This window comes from Rhinoderma darwinii (genome assembly GCF_050947455.1).
Source record: "Rhinoderma darwinii isolate aRhiDar2 chromosome 5 unlocalized genomic scaffold, aRhiDar2.hap1 SUPER_5_unloc_36, whole genome shotgun sequence".
Taxonomy (NCBI): domain Eukaryota; kingdom Metazoa; phylum Chordata; class Amphibia; order Anura; family Rhinodermatidae; genus Rhinoderma; species Rhinoderma darwinii.
The window spans coordinates 535,942-552,991 of record NW_027461794.1 but is presented as its reverse complement, the minus strand read 5'-3'; the positions used below and the strand labels follow the sequence as shown (position 1 = coordinate 552,991).

The 17,050-nt window shown below is 46.8% G+C and overlaps 5 non-coding genes and 1 pseudogene across 5 annotated transcripts; all 6 read right to left on the bottom strand.

The window, feature by feature from the left end:
• Nucleotides 1-3,774: 3,774 nt before the first annotated feature.
• LOC142691183 (U2 spliceosomal RNA) lies at nt 3,775-3,965 on the bottom strand. Its single transcript, XR_012859824.1, has one exon. It is a non-coding gene; the product is annotated as a U2 spliceosomal RNA (small nuclear RNA).
• A 1,340-nt stretch (nt 3,966-5,305) lies between these two features.
• LOC142691182 (U2 spliceosomal RNA) lies at nt 5,306-5,496 on the bottom strand. The gene has a single exon (XR_012859823.1). It is a non-coding gene; the product is annotated as a U2 spliceosomal RNA (small nuclear RNA).
• A 1,340-nt stretch (nt 5,497-6,836) lies between these two features.
• LOC142691181 (U2 spliceosomal RNA) lies at nt 6,837-7,027 on the bottom strand. The gene has a single exon (XR_012859822.1). It is a non-coding gene; the product is annotated as a U2 spliceosomal RNA (small nuclear RNA).
• Nucleotides 7,028-8,322: 1,295 nt separating this feature from the next.
• Nucleotides 8,323-8,523, bottom strand: LOC142691263 (U2 spliceosomal RNA; annotated as a pseudogene).
• A 6,646-nt stretch (nt 8,524-15,169) lies between these two features.
• Nucleotides 15,170-15,360, bottom strand: LOC142691180 (U2 spliceosomal RNA). The gene has a single exon (XR_012859821.1). It is a non-coding gene; the product is annotated as a U2 spliceosomal RNA (small nuclear RNA).
• Nucleotides 15,361-16,690: 1,330 nt separating this feature from the next.
• Nucleotides 16,691-16,881, bottom strand: LOC142691178 (U2 spliceosomal RNA). Its single transcript, XR_012859819.1, has one exon. It is a non-coding gene; the product is annotated as a U2 spliceosomal RNA (small nuclear RNA).
• Between the last annotated feature and the right edge of the window lie 169 nt (nt 16,882-17,050).

Below are 17,050 nucleotides of genomic sequence, written 5' to 3'. Positions count from 1 at the left end.
AAACCACAAGGTTGTTGATTAGTTTGGTATATTGCCTTCTATGCTGCTTGGCCAAACTTCTGCCGTAACGCTGGAAGAAGGAGGCAACATTTACTTTTATCCAATCCCACCACAACAGAGGTGAGGCGAAGGAGGTTTCCTTTGAAACCCATACATTAAATTGCATTTCAAACAATTTATGAACATCGGGTTCCCCTAAAAGTAAGTTGTTGAGTTTCCAAAACCCCTTGCCTTGCACAATGGCACCTTGTAAGGACACATCACATAATAAACCCACATGGTCAGAAAAACCAACATTAACAATGGAAAATTGCATAACTGTAAAATGAGATGTGCAAAACATAAAGTCAATGCGTGATTTCACCTTGCCATGATCAGCATAGTAGGTGTAAATAGGGTCAGAGTGATGTGGAACAGCACAAATGTCCTTTAAGGAGAAATCCTGTAAGATAGAATTTAGCAAAGTTCCAGTGCTGTCCAGTTTACAGTTATTTGTAGTACCACAGCGCCCTCTAGTGTCAATGATACTATTGAAATCTCCTGCAAGTACAGTTGGTAAAGTACCTGGCAGGAAAACCTTTAAATTATGAAAAAATTCTAAACGGTCAGCCTTGTTTGCAGGGGCATAAACATTAAATAATCGAAAAGGAGTCCCGGACAAGTCCATGTCGAGTTGCTGAAGCCGACCTGGTATTAAAACAGTATGATGGAAACAGTTTATCACAGAAGATTTGAGAAGAACCCCGACTCCAGTATTTCTAGTTAAGTCTGAAGGAGCCCAGTAAGCTGGCCCAGCTTGCCACTCCAAATTAGAGGGCATAACATTTAAAGCACATTCCTGGAGGCAAATCAGGTCCACAGGCTGAGTACGTAAAAAGTCTAAAACAGCAGCCCGTCTGTTTGTCGAGGCAATACCCCTGACATTTAGGGAAAGCACCCGTAACATTAGAATAAACTATATACAGTTAAAAAGTACTAAACCAGTCAAGGAGGGCCTTCGGAAAAGCCACATACCTCCTGTAGAAGTTGAACGCCAACGGAGTCCAGAAATTCGGAAGACGGGGAAATTAGAGGCGGGTCCTGGTGATGCGGAAGAGCCGTGTCCTCTTCAGAAGAGCAGGATAAGGCACTGTAGCGGTTGGGACTGGCAATGGAGTCCATCATCTTTTTCTTTGGAGGGCCTGCTCCGTCCTTACCAGGCTTGCGACGGGCCTTCACAACAGAGAAAACAGATCGATCTAGATCCTGATGGGGAGTAGGTGATATCACAGACCCAGAGGTAGTGGGTGCAGAGAGGTCCATACCCGCCGGCTCTGTATCCGCCCATACGATGGTCATGCCACTTTCCTCTGTGTCGGACTGGAAAGAAGAAAGGAACTCTTCAATCTCTGTAGCAGATGATGCGGTGTGCTGTGGCGAGGGAGCCTCAACCCTTGGAGCAGGGGAGACCTCAGCCGGCTTCTGCAGCTCTGTAACCTGGCTCAACGAAGAAGAAGCTGGAACAGCATCCGTCTGGGAAACAGCAGGCAAGTCCTTCAGAGAATCTGATGTAGAAGCTGGCACCAGGCCAGGACAATTCAGAGGCGGCAAGAGGGTCAGAGCCTGGGCCATAGGTAGCTCATTTGCGGGTGCCTCAGGCTCTGCCTCTGCCAGCTGGACCTCCAGGAAGATGGGCCCTCGTCCCGATCGGGCGGCATCAGCGTAGCTACGATTCGTCATCATTCCTCTGGGGCAGGCTCGCACCAAATGTTCTTTGGAGCCACACAGGTCACAGGTGCGAGGTTGGGAACAGTGCCCAGCATCATGGCTCGCGCTTCCACAGTTCCGGCAGCAGCGACCAGTCGGGCAGGACTCCTTGGTGTGCCCGAAGTTGAGACACTGCCTGCAGTACTTGGGCTGGCCTGGGTAGACCAGATATCCTCTGTTTCCTCCAAGGGAGAAGGAGGCAGGAGGGTGACAAACTCCACCGATTCCCTCAGGGTCTGGACGAAATCTCACCCAGAAACGAAGCTTGCCGTTGGGGATCCCGAAGACGTTCCTCAGCTTGTTGCCTCCTCTGACGCTGCTACAGTATCGCTGCAGGAAGGCCACCACATGCGCCAGCTCCGTGAAGGGGTTGAAGAGGTGGAGGGTAATCGGCTTCTCATCCATCTGGAACAGCGGTATCAAGAGGAAATCCGTCAGCTCCGGCTCAGTTAGCAGCTTTTTGCTTTTTTCAAAGACAGTCAGGCATTGTCCGTTTGTCTCAAAAGAGACATCGAAAAAGCCTTGGGCAGCACTGTCTTGAAGGCAGAAAATGTCAGTCGCTCTGAGTTTCAGCATCCTGAAAAGGACGGTCTGAACGAAAGGTCCAAGCTCATATCTTCGGTTGCAGTCTGGCTTTACCAGGAAGCGGATGGTATTTCGGATCCCCTGAGCCTCCATATCACCAGCCAGTGAAGTTCGATCCACTATCTTAGCCAAAAGGCCGAGAAGCGATAACCCGAGCGGCCCTTGCCTTGCCCGAGCCTGTCCCATACTGCTGTTCACCCCTTGCAGCGATTGATTCAGCCTACTCCTAGGCAATTCCATGGGGCCCTGCAGGCTCACACACATTTACAGCTACTAAGCGGGAGGGAGGTGAATAAAGGCCGGAGAGGAAGCTACACAGGATTTGCTTCTTTTGCTTGCACCACAATGCAGTGCTGAAAGAGGAGGAATCTACATAAAAACGCCTTCCTGGCAACGCCCAAATGCCCTCCTGCCATGCAGATAAACACTGGCAGCGGCAGCAAGTGCATGCCCACAGCCACCCCTTGTTCCTTCACACCTTGTATCAGCTGTAATCCAGTCCAGTCCAGTCCAGTGCTGCCTGCTGAGCAGCACTGACCAACACTGCCTGGGCCCAGGCTTTTATCTATCTCTGAGGCAGGCCCCATTATGATGTCAGAAAGCTGGCTCTGGAATCCTGAGGGCTCCACTATGACACGTGCAAAGTTCCGTCTGAACTTTATATAAGACGGTGCGGCTCAGTCAGTCACTCAGTGTTGCCTGAGAGGGCAACACTGCAACAGCCGGCCGCCAGGCTGTCTTTTTTTTGCACAGCTAGTTGCCTCCAGGAGGCCACAAGAGGGAGACAAGGGACTGCAAAATGGAAAATAGGCATCCACCAACTTTACAGACAACTTGTTCTCCTTGCTCCTACAACCTCCATCCTTGCACAGTTTGTTATTTTATTCTTCTAGGTAACATAGTAACAAATCCAAATTGCTGCTCTCTTTGTAGGCAAGCAAGGGTTTGTTGCAACTGCAATTCTTACTTCTTCTTGGAAATGTTGGGACGGCAGTACATTCCATCACATCCATCTAGTGTACACAGGTAGGTCCATTGTGGCGGGTAGGCGGCTGGCTGCTTTAATGGCTGTTTGCTGTTCCCCTACTCCACTCCACTCCACTAGTTGACTGTGTTGCTGCATCAATCAGTGGCTGGCTCAGGTGCAGCTCTTTAACCTACCTAGGAGGGAGGGCGGAGAGAAGACAAGGAAGGTGAATGAGCTGTTCCAATGTGAAATGCCGGAAACACAGAAACACAGAAGACACACACACAACAAGAGGTGGCAATGTATTAATTAATTGCATTTAATAAATGAGCTCATTATCACACATGACTGTACAAATGCATTGTCCAACAGGTGTTGAAATAATGGGATTAAAAGGGGAGATCCCATCAGAAAGACAAAAACAATAGCAAACACAAATAGCACTTTTGGAATCTGATTTTAGTCAACACATAAGGGAAGGGTGCACCGGTCCTGGAAATACTGCAATACCAGGTCAATGCGTGGAGTGGACAGAGCAAGCTCTATTTCCATCTCCCTGTTCTAAAAATCCATTTAATATATGGTCCCCAGATAGGGGACGTATCAGATATTAAACTGATAAGAACAGATACTACACTTGATCTTAGCCAAAAGGCCGAGAAGCGATAACCCGAGCGGCCCTTGCCTTGCCCGAGCCTGTCCCATACTGCTGTTCACCCCTTGCAGCGATTGATTCAGCCTACTCCTAGGCAATTCCATGGGGCCCTGCAGGCTCACACACATTTACAGCTACTAAGCGGGAGGGAGGTGAATAAAGGCCGGAGAGGAAGCTACACAGGATTTGCTTCTTTTGCTTGCACCACAATGCAGTGCTGAAAGAGGAGGAATCTACATAAAAACGCCTTCCTGGCAACGCCCAAATGCCCTCCTGCCATGCAGATAAACACTGGCAGCGGCAGCAAGTGCATGCCCACAGCCACCCCTTGTTCCTTCACACCTTGTATCAGCTGTAATCCAGTCCAGTCCAGTCCAGTGCTGCCTGCTGAGCAGCACTGACCAACACTGCCTGGGCCCAGGCTTTTATCTATCTCTGAGGCAGGCCCCATTATGATGTCAGAAAGCTGGCTCTGGAATCCTGAGGGCTCCACTATGACACGTGCAAAGTTCCGTCTGAACTTTATATAAGACGGTGCGGCTCAGTCAGTCACTCAGTGTTGCCTGAGAGGGCAACACTGCAACAGCCGGCCGCCAGGCTGTCTTTTTTTTGCACATTTATTTGCCTCCAGGAGGCCACAAGAGGGAGACAAGGGACTGCAAAATGGAAAATAGGCATCCACCAACTTTACAGACAACTTCTCTTTGCTCCTACAACCTCCATCCTTGCACAGTTTGTTATTCTTCCAGGTAACATAGTAACAAATCCAAATTGCTGCTCTCTTTGTAGGCAAGCAAGGGTTTGTTGCAACTGCAATTCTTACTTCTTCTTGGAAATGTAGGGACGACAGTACATTCCATCACATCCATCTAGTGTACACAGGTAGGTCCATTGTGGCGGGCGGGCTGCTTTAATGGCTGTTTGCTGTTCCCCCTACTCCACTCCACTATTTGACTGTGGTGCTGCATCAATCAATCAGTGGCTGGCTCAGGTGCAGCTCTTTAACCTACCTAAAAGGGAGGGCGGAGAGAAGACAAGGAAGGTGAATGAGCTGTTCCAATGTGAAATGCCGGAAACACAGAAACACAGAAGACACACACACACACACACACACACACACACACACACACACACACACACACACACACACACACACACACACAACAAGAGGTGGCAATGTATTAATTAATTGCATTTAATAAATGAGCTCATTATCACACATGACTGTACAAATGCATTGTCCAACAGGTGTTGAAATAATGGGATTAAAAGGGGAGATCCCATCAGAAAGACAAAAACAATAGCAAACACAAATAGCACTTTTGGAATCTGATTTTAGTCAACACATAAGGGAAGGGTGCACCGGTCCTGGAAATACTGCAATACCAGGTCAATGCGTGGAGTGGACAGAGCAAGCTCTATTTCCATCTCCCTGTTCTAAAAATCCATTTAATATATGGTCCCCAGATAGGGGACGTATCAGATATTAAACTGATAAGAACAGATACTACACTTGATCTTAGCCAAAAGGCCGAGAAGCGATAACCCGAGCGGCCCTTGCCTTGCCCGAGCCTGTCCCATACTGCTGTTCACCCCTTGCAGCGATTGATTCAGCCTACTCCTAGGCAATTCCATGGGGCCCTGCAGGCTCACACACATTTACAGCTACTAAGCGGGAGGGAGGTGAATAAAGGCCGGAGAGGAAGCTACACAGGATTTGCTTCTTTTGCTTGCACCACAATGCAGTGCTGAAAGAGGAGGAATCTACATAAAAACGCCTTCCTGGCAACGCCCAAATGCCCTCCTGCCATGCAGATAAACACTGGCAGCGGCAGCAAGTGCATGCCCACAGCCACCCCTTGTTCCTTCACACCTTGTATCAGCTGTAATCCAGTCCAGTCCAGTCCAGTGCTGCCTGCTGAGCAGCACTGACCAACACTGCCTGGGCCCAGGCTTTTATCTATCTCTGAGGCAGGCCCCATTATGATGTCAGAAAGCTGGCTCTGGAATCCTGAGGGCTCCACTATGACACGTGCAAAGTTCCGTCTGAACTTTATATAAGACGGTGCGGCTCAGTCAGTCACTCAGTGTTGCCTGAGAGGGCAACACTGCAACAGCCGGCCGCCAGGCTGTCTTTTTTTTGCACATTTATTTGCCTCCAGGAGGCCACAAGAGGGAGACAAGGGACTGCAAAATGGAAAATAGGCATCCACCAACTTTACAGACAACTTCTCTTTGCTCCTACAACCTCCATCCTTGCACAGTTTGTTATTCTTCCAGGTAACATAGTAACAAATCCAAATTGCTGCTCTCTTTGTAGGCAAGCAAGGGTTTGTTGCAACTGCAATTCTTACTTCTTCTTGGAAATGTAGGGACGACAGTACATTCCATCACATCCATCTAGTGTACACAGGTAGGTCCATTGTGGCGGGCGGGCTGCTTTAATGGCTGTTTGCTGTTCCCCCTACTCCACTCCACTATTTGACTGTGGTGCTGCATCAATCAATCAGTGGCTGGCTCAGGTGCAGCTCTTTAACCTACCTAAAAGGGAGGGCGGAGAGAAGACAAGGAAGGTGAATGAGCTGTTCCAATGTGAAATGCCGGAAACACAGAAACACAGAAGACACACACACACACACACACACACACACACACACACACACACACACACACACACACACACACACACACACAACAAGAGGTGGCAATGTATTAATTAATTGCATTTAATAAATGAGCTCATTATCACACATGACTGTACAAATGCATTGTCCAACAGGTGTTGAAATAATGGGATTAAAAGGGGAGATCCCATCAGAAAGACAAAAACAATAGCAAACACAAATAGCACTTTTGGAATCTGATTTTAGTCAACACATAAGGGAAGGGTGCACCGGTCCTGGAAATACTGCAATACCAGGTCAATGCGTGGAGTGGACAGAGCAAGCTCTATTTCCATCTCCCTGTTCTAAAAATCCATTTAATATATGGTCCCCAGATAGGGGACGTATCAGATATTAAACTGATAAGAACAGATACTACACTTGATCTTAGCCAAAAGGCCGAGAAGCGATAACCCGAGCGGCCCTTGCCTTGCCCGAGCCTGTCCCATACTGCTGTTCACCCCTTGCAGCGATTGATTCAGCCTACTCCTAGGCAATTCCATGGGGCCCTGCAGGCTCACACACATTTACAGCTACTAAGCGGGAGGGAGGTGAATAAAGGCCGGAGAGGAAGCTACACAGGATTTGCTTCTTTTGCTTGCACCACAATGCAGTGCTGAAAGAGGAGGAATCTACATAAAAACGCCTTCCTGGCAACGCCCAAATGCCCTCCTGCCATGCAGATAAACACTGGCAGCGGCAGCAAGTGCATGCCCACAGCCACCCCTTGTTCCTTCACACCTTGTATCAGCTGTAATCCAGTCCAGTCCAGTCCAGTGCTGCCTGCTGAGCAGCACTGACCAACACTGCCTGGGCCCAGGCTTTTATCTATCTCTGAGGCAGGCCCCATTATGATGTCAGAAAGCTGGCTCTGGAATCCTGAGGGCTCCACTATGACACGTGCAAAGTTCCGTCTGAACTTTATATAAGACGGTGCGGCTCAGTCAGTCACTCAGTGTTGCCTGAGAGGGCAACACTGCAACAGCCGGCCGCCAGGCTGTCTTTTTTTTGCACAGCTAGTTGCCTCCAGGAGGCCACAAGAGGGAGACAAGGGACTGCAAAATGGAAAATAGGCATCCACCAACTTTACAGACAACTTGTTCTCCTTGCTCCTACAACCTCCATCCTTGCACAGTTTGTTATTTTATTCTTCTAGGTAACATAGTAACAAATCCAAATTGCTGCTCTCTTTGTAGGCAAGCAAGGGTTTGTTGCAACTGCAATTCTTACTTCTTCTTGGAAATGTTGGGACGGCAGTACATTCCATCACATCCATCTAGTGTACACAGGTAGGTCCATTGTGGCGGGTAGGCGGCTGGCTGCTTTAATGGCTGTTTGCTGTTCCCCTACTCCACTCCACTCCACTAGTTGACTGTGTTGCTGCATCAATCAGTGGCTGGCTCAGGTGCAGCTCTTTAACCTACCTAGGAGGGAGGGCGGAGAGAAGACAAGGAAGGTGAATGAGCTGTTCCAATGTGAAATGCCGGAAACACAGAAACACAGAAGACACACACACAACAAGAGGTGGCAATGTATTAATTAATTGCATTTAATAAATGAGCTCATTATCACACATGACTGTACAAATGCATTGTCCAACAGGTGTTGAAATAATGGGATTAAAAGGGGAGATCCCATCAGAAAGACAAAAACAATAGCAAACACAAATAGCACTTTTGGAATCTGATTTTAGTCAACACATAAGGGAAGGGTGCACCGGTCCTGGAAATACTGCAATACCAGGTCAATGCGTGGAGTGGACAGAGCAAGCTCTATTTCCATCTCCCTGTTCTAAAAATCCATTTAATATATGGTCCCCAGATAGGGGACGTATCAGATATTAAACTGATAAGAACAGATTTTTTTTTTTTCAGTTGGCTACCCCCTCGCGGGGGTGTCAATGATTTATTACTTAAAATTCAAAAACATTTACAATAAATTACAGCTTTTTTACAATGAATTACAGTAATAAAATCAATTTACATAAAAACACATAAAAGGGGACATGGTGGCAAATTCTTATATATTGGAGTTCCATTCTTTTACAAACCATTTATTTGAAAGGGTGGCATTTCTTTTTTTATCTAATAAATAATAAATGTACATCTCGCTAAAACAAAGACCTAAAACATCGTCAACAGATAAAACATCGTGCTTAAAAATCAGGATGTTCCTGGCCTTCCACAGAGCTTCTTTTACGCAGTTCATCGTCTTCCATGCAATAGTCTTTTGGTTCGCGGTTGGGCATCCAAAGAGTCCATATAAAATCATTTCGTAACTCAAGTCCTTTAGGTCTGCCATCTTCTTCATTAGAGGGAATATCTTTATCCAAATATGTTTAGTAAAATCGCAACTCCAAAAAATATGACGCACGGTCTCCTCAGCCTGGCAGCCTTCCCTCGGACAGATAGCAGACCTCGTGAATCCTCTCCTGAATTGGAATGCCCGGCATGGAAGACATTGATGAACGCAGCTCCAGGCCAGGTCCATCTGTGTATTAAAAAGATAAAACACATTAACCATTTTGAAGATAAAAGCACAGCGTTCATTATTAAAATTTTCAATATTAGTGACGACTTCATTTCCTCTTATGTCTTTTATAAGTTTCTTACTGTTTATCATGTCATTAAAATTTTTCCCTTTAAAATTAAACAAGGCCACTATTTTCTCTAAAATCACGTAATTTGCTGGTAGATTAAAAGCATAAGGTGAGGTTAAAACAATTTCAAACCACCCCATCCTTCGCATAAAAAACCCAGTATTAAAACGTAGAAAATAAGACCAATGATGTTGTTTAAAAAGAGAATTAAGACAGAAACAAAAGTACTTGATTAAAAGAAACCTATTAAAATCTGGAAAGTCTTTGCCACCCTTTGGTTTGATTTTCATTACCGTCTCACGTTTAAGTTTCTCCATTCTGGAACTCCAAAAGAAGGTAAAACAAGCTTTAGTAATTTTTCTTAATAAAACCGTGGGAGGAGGGAAAACCATGCTTAAGTATAAAAGCAAAGGTAAAATTATCATTTTAATTATTAAAATTTTTCCCTCCATGGTAAGCTTCCTCATGTTCCACATGCATATTTTTTGATTTACCTTCTGCGCCACCATGTCCCAACTGATAAAACCATTGTCGTACTCACTGAAGGAGACACCTAAAATTTTAATATTATCAGACACAGGAACCGGTATATCTCTAAGAGCCATGCTTCCTATGTTTAAAATATTACTCTTGCTGAAGTTTACCTTAAAACCGGAAGCACAGCAATAAAACTCGATTTGCCTAAGGGTTCTCTGAAGCGACAGGGCGTCCCTACATAAAACCGCCACATCATCCATGTACCCCACTGCTTTGGCCTCTACGCCGCCTCCCCCGGGCAGGGGGACTCCACGGATACACTTATCGCGGCGAATTGCGCATAACAGAGGCTCCAATGCACATATAAAAAGCAGTGGGGACAAGGGACACCCCTGCTTCACCCCAGAGTTTAAAAATATGTCCTGTGTCTTAAAACCATTCACTAAAATTTTGCTGGTGCATTCTCTGTAAAAGGCTTTAATAGATAATAAAAAACCTTCAGGTATACCCATACGTTCTAAAACCTTAAAAAGATAAAAATGAGAGACACGGTCGAACGCCTTCTCAAAGTCTATAGATAAAATGGCTAGTTTACCTTTTCTAGACCTCGTGTCCTCAATCACGTCTTTTATTAGGTTTAAATTATCCCAGATGCTGCGGCCTGGCACCCCACACACCTGGTCAGAGTGTATAATGTGGGGTATTATGGCTTTTAATCTATTTGCACATATTTTAGCCATAATTTTATAGTCGCTATTTAGAAGGGTTATTGGTCTCCAATTCTTTAAAACTGCGATGTCACCCGTCTTATACAGCAGGGAGACCTCACCCTTCCGCCAGGACTTAGGCAGCATCTTGGAATTAAAAACATCAGAAAAAAGGTTAAAAAGATCCTCTTTTAAAATGTCATAAAATTTTACATAAAACTCACTGGGTATACCGTCCGGTCCGGGAACTTTCCCTGTTTTAAAACTTTTGACAGTTTCTAAAACCTCCTGCTCCGTCAGCTCCTGTAATAAAAAATTCTGGGAGACAGGGTCTAAAACAGTAGTAATCTCCTTCAGTGAGTCACGCATAAAATTATGATCCACAGTCTTAACATTAAAAAGGTCAGTGTAAAACTCATGAACTTTACTTAAAAGACCCTGTACATCTGACACCCCTTCTATATTTTTGATAATTGCCTTTTTGTTATTTATTTTCTTAAAAAAGTACCTGGAGCAGGTCTCGTTCTCCTCCACATGTTGTATTTTTGAACGGAATATAATCTCTTTACCTTTCTGCTCCAGGCACTGGGCTATCTCCTTTTTCAAATTGGTGATGTCATCTTTAACGTCTATGTCATGATCTTGCATTTTGTACAGGGTCTGCAGACGGGTATTGAGAATTTTAAAAAAAGCGTATTTCTCTTTGGCTTTCGCCACGCTTTTCTTAATAAAAAAATCTTTAATTTTCTTTTTCATTTTCTCCCACCATGCACTGATGGGAGTACGTGTATCTCTTACCCGCCTGCTTTCTTGGTAAAATTCAATAAAATCTGCTAAAACCTGTGGATCGTCTAAAAGGGAAACATTCATCTTCCAGGACTTTTTACATACAATATTATTAAGATCATGCTTTACTTTAAAAGATAAAAGCCTGTGATCTGAAAACACATTGGTTAAAACTTCACAATTAAAAGGCAGTAAATTTTCAGAACAAAAGATAAAATCAATCCTGGAGCTACAGGTGGCGTTGCTCCAGGTAACGCCGGCTTCCTCTGGACTGCTCCTGTTACATTCTTTGTATATGTCTTTTAATTTAAAATCAGTCACGATATCCTTGAGCAGTCCAGAGGTCTTGTCATAGTTCCTACTTGTACTGTTGGTAAGCCGGCGTTCTCCTCTCAGGATACAATTAAAATCACCTGCGAGGATAAAAGGCTCAGATGTGTTGATAAAAAGCGGTAAAATCTCCAGCATCCTCGCTCTTTCGTTCTTTTCTGGTGATCCGTAAAAATTTAAAAACTGCCACTTTACACCATCAATAAAAGCTTTAACCATTAAAATACGTCCTGGTAAGATTTCTTGAATAAAATCAATTAAAACGTTTCCCTTAAAAAGAATGGCGACCCCTGCTGATCTGGACTCGTTGGATCCAGACCAGACGGATGGACCATACTTCCAATCCTTTTTGTAATTTTCATATCTCATTGTATGGGGAATGCCGCACTCCTGCAGGAAAAATACAGAGGCTGCCAGGCAAGATAAAAAATTGAAGAGAGCAACCCTTCTCACTTTTGACTTGGCGCCCCTCACGTTGAGGGAGATTCCCATGAGCTCAGACATCGTGGAGAGTAAAAGCAAAATTCTGATTTTAAAATAATAAATAATAGGCGTACTTAAAATCAGATTGCTCCTCCACCAGCAATACCCGAAACCTCACTTGAACTCATGGCCCCGCCCTCATCCGACTCAACTGAAAAGAGGGACGAGGCAGGAGAAGAACTACTGTCGCTGAGAGCTGAGCCAGCAACACTCACCTCGTACACGGGGAGCCCAGACTCGCACAGCCTCACCTGGGTCTCTCTCGGTTGACCGACTGGGTCCATGTCTGGTGGGTCCCCCAAGGGCCCCGCCTCTCCCCCCTGGGCCCGTGAAGGCCGGTCTAGAGGGGGAGGTTGTGCGCATGGCGGGGTGTCCGATAATACGGAGGGAGCAGTGCCCGTCCTCCTCACCAGTGCAGGCGAGGAGGGGGTCCCAGGAGGAGCCACATCTTTCCGCACGGACGTATCCATCTGCTCCTCCCCTGTCTCCCTCCTACTGGCACGTTCTTGCTTCCCCTTTTTACGGGGACCCACCTGTACCCAGTCTTCTCCTTCCGAGTCGGTCTCTAGAGACCCAGGATTAGGAGCAGGCCCGGCACCGCCTGAGCAACCAGCCGTCTGGGATGCCACAGGTTCATCGATGGCCTGCTCCTTTTCTGCCTTCCTCTTGGCCTGCCGTTTTTCCTTCGCGCTGGGCTCATTTTTATCCCCTGAGGTCGCTGGCTGAGAGGCACCTGTTTTGGCTTCGGCTGGCCGTACCCTTGAAGCCCAGGTACCTCTCTGCTCTTTCGCCGCAACAGCTTGCTCTCCTCCTTGAGGACGGGACTGCTCTGCTGGTGGAGCACGTGGGGGCACCTCGGGTTGCTCATCTTCTTCGCCTCGGTACCTATGTGGACAAGCATAATAAAGATGACCAGTTTTTTGACAAAAATTGCATTTTTTCTCTTCTGTACATTCCCTCATTGTGTGTTGTTTACTTCCACAGTTCCTGCAGGTGACATCGCAGTTAAAACTGGTATGTCCATAGGTACCGCAGGCCCTGCAGAAGTTTGGCATTCCTGAGAAATAGAGGTCGCCATTCACATTCCCAAGTTTAAAACGAGCAGGTGGTAGCTTCGTTTCTTGGGTGGAGGGGTCCTTTATTAGCGTAACAATAAATTTCCATTTGACGGTCCACACACCGCACTCGTTCATAACTCTCCCCAGCAGCTTAACGTTCTTAAAGTATGCAGCAAGAAACGCCGCCACTTCCTGATCTTTCACGTATGGGGAATACATTTTAATCACTACGAGTTTGGTTACTTCAAAAGCGTGTTCAATTACCTGGACTCCCAAGGCCATGAGTTCACCTTGTTGCCTCTCAGCTTTTCCCATGGCATCACGGAGGATTCCTTCTCCCATAAAGGTCACGTCGTACACTCCACGCCTTGGGTAGTCCTGGATCGCCAAAATCTCGTTCTTGTGGACCGCCAACCGCTTTTCCAAAATATCGTGGACAAGGAACTTGAGACCACGAGGACCGCCTCCACCCTCTGCCAAGATAAATCTTGCAGTATTCCTCAACCGGGCGTATACCGGCACCGCATCAGGTCCGCCTGCCATTTGCGTGGCCAGGTCGGTACCGCACAGCTTGCGCTGCGCCCTTTGGCTTTAAGGAGACACACCAAAGGGCTGGGGGGGGGGATCGCAACTCGTTGCTCAGGACTAAGCCTCTCTCCCAAATAGCAGCACGGGGGTGAAGTCCAGGCGAACCTGGACGATCCCCCGAGGCCGAGAGAGAGGGTACCTGAGCACCTTCTGACTAAAAACCTCCTGTATAAATACACTTGGTCTTAGCCAAAAGGCCGAGAAGCGATAACCCGAGCGGCCCTTGCCTTGCCCGAGCCTGTCCCATACTGCTGTTCACCCCTTGCAGCGATTGATTCAGCCTACTCCTAGGCAATTCCATGGGGCCCTGCAGGCTCACACACATTTACAGCTACTAAGCGGGAGGGAGGTGAATAAAGGCCGGAGAGGAAGCTACACAGGATTTGCTTCTTTTGCTTGCACCACAATGCAGTGCTGAAAGAGGAGGAATCTACATAAAAACGCCTTCCTGGCAACGCCCAAATGCCCTCCTGCCATGCAGATAAACACTGGCAGCGGCAGCAAGTGCATGCCCACAGCCACCCCTTGTTCCTTCACACCTTGTATCAGCTGTAATCCAGTCCAGTCCAGTCCAGTGCTGCCTGCTGAGCAGCACTGACCAACACTGCCTGGGCCCAGGCTTTTATCTATCTCTGAGGCAGGCCCCATTATGATGTCAGAAAGCTGGCTCTGGAATCCTGAGGGCTCCACTATGACACGTGCAAAGTTCCGTCTGAACTTTATATAAGACGGTGCGGCTCAGTCAGTCACTCAGTGTTGCCTGAGAGGGCAACACTGCAACAGCCGGCCGCCAGGCTGTCTTTTTTTTGCACATTTATTTGCCTCCAGGAGGCCACAAGAGGGAGACAAGGGACTGCAAAATGGAAAATAGGCATCCACCAACTTTACAGACAACTTCTCTTTGCTCCTACAACCTCCATCCTTGCACAGTTTGTTATTCTTCCAGGTAACATAGTAACAAATCCAAATTGCTGCTCTCTTTGTAGGCAAGCAAGGGTTTGTTGCAACTGCAATTCTTACTTCTTCTTGGAAATGTAGGGACGACAGTACATTCCATCACATCCATCTAGTGTACACAGGTAGGTCCATTGTGGCGGGCGGGCTGCTTTAATGGCTGTTTGCTGTTCCCCCTACTCCACTCCACTATTTGACTGTGGTGCTGCATCAATCAATCAGTGGCTGGCTCAGGTGCAGCTCTTTAACCTACCTAAAAGGGAGGGCGGAGAGAAGACAAGGAAGGTGAATGAGCTGTTCCAATGTGAAATGCCGGAAACACAGAAACACAGAAGACACACACACACACACACACACACACACACACACACACACACACACAACAAGAGGTGGCAATGTATTAATTAATTGCATTTAATAAATGAGCTCATTATCACACATGACTGTACAAATGCATTGTCCAACAGGTGTTGAAATAATGGGATTAAAAGGGGAGATCCCATCAGAAAGACAAAAACAATAGCAAACACAAATAGCACTTTTGGAATCTGATTTTAGTCAACACATAAGGGAAGGGTGCACCGGTCCTGGAAATACTGCAATACCAGGTCAATGCGTGGAGTGGACAGAGCAAGCTCTATTTCCATCTCCCTGTTCTAAAAATCCATTTAATATATGGTCCCCAGATAGGGGACGTATCAGATATTAAACTGATAAGAACAGATACTACACTTGATCTTAGCCAAAAGGCCGAGAAGCGATAACCCGAGCGGCCCTTGCCTTGCCCGAGCCTGTCCCATACTGCTGTTCACCCCTTGCAGCGATTGATTCAGCCTACTCCTAGGCAATTCCATGGGGCCCTGCAGGCTCACACACATTTACAGCTACTAAGCGGGAGGGAGGTGAATAAAGGCCGGAGAGGAAGCTACACAGGATTTGCTTCTTTTGCTTGCACCACAATGCAGTGCTGAAAGAGGAGGAATCTACATAAAAACGCCTTCCTGGCAACGCCCAAATGCCCTCCTGCCATGCAGATAAACACTGGCAGCGGCAGCAAGTGCATGCCCACAGCCACCCCTTGTTCCTTCACACCTTGTATCAGCTGTAATCCAGTCCAGTCCAGTCCAGTGCTGCCTGCTGAGCAGCACTGACCAACACTGCCTGGGCCCAGGCTTTTATCTATCTCTGAGGCAGGCCCCATTATGATGTCAGAAAGCTGGCTCTGGAATCCTGAGGGCTCCACTATGACACGTGCAAAGTTCCGTCTGAACTTTATATAAGACGGTGCGGCTCAGTCAGTCACTCAGTGTTGCCTGAGAGGGCAACACTGCAACAGCCGGCCGCCAGGCTGTCTTTTTTTTGCACATTTATTTGCCTCCAGGAGGCCACAAGAGGGAGACAAGGGACTGCAAAATGGAAAATAGGCATCCACCAACTTTACAGACAACTTCTCTTTGCTCCTACAACCTCCATCCTTGCACAGTTTGTTATTCTTCCAGGTAACATAGTAACAAATCCAAATTGCTGCTCTCTTTGTAGGCAAGCAAGGGTTTGTTGCAACTGCAATTCTTACTTCTTCTTGGAAATGTAGGGACGACAGTACATTCCATCACATCCATCTAGTGTACACAGGTAGGTCCATTGTGGCGGGCGGGCTGCTTTAATGGCTGTTTGCTGTTCCCCCTACTCCACTCCACTATTTGACTGTGGTGCTGCATCAATCAATCAGTGGCTGGCTCAGGTGCAGCTCTTTAACCTACCTAAAAGGGAGGGCGGAGAGAAGACAAGGAAGGTGAATGAGCTGTTCCAATGTGAAATGCCGGAAACACAGAAACACAGAAGACACACACACACACACACACACACACACACACACACACACACACACACACACACACACACAACAAGAGGTGGCAATGTATTAATTAATTGCATTTAATAAATGAGCTCATTATCACACATGACTGTACAAATGCATTGTCCAACAGGTGTTGAAATAATGGGATTAAAAGGGGAGATCCCATCAGAAAGACAAAAACAATAGCAAACACAAATAGCACTTTTGGAATCTGATTTTAGTCAACACATAAGGGAAGGGTGCACCGGTCCTGGAAATACTGCAATACCAGGTCAATGCGTGGAGTGGACAGAGCAAGCTCTATTTCCATCTCCCTGTTCTAAAAATCCATTTAATATATGGTCCCCAGATAGGGGACGTATCAGATATTAAACTGATAAGAACAGATACTACACTTGATCTTAGCCAAAAGGCCGAGAAGCGATAACCCGAGCGGCCCTTGCCTTGCCCGAGCCTGTCCCATACTGCTGTTCACCCCTTGCAGCGATTGATTCAGCCTACTCCTAGGCAATTCCATGGGGCCCTGCAGGCTCACACACATTTACAGCTACTAAGCGGGAGGGAGGTGAATAAAGGCCGGAGAGGAAGCTACAC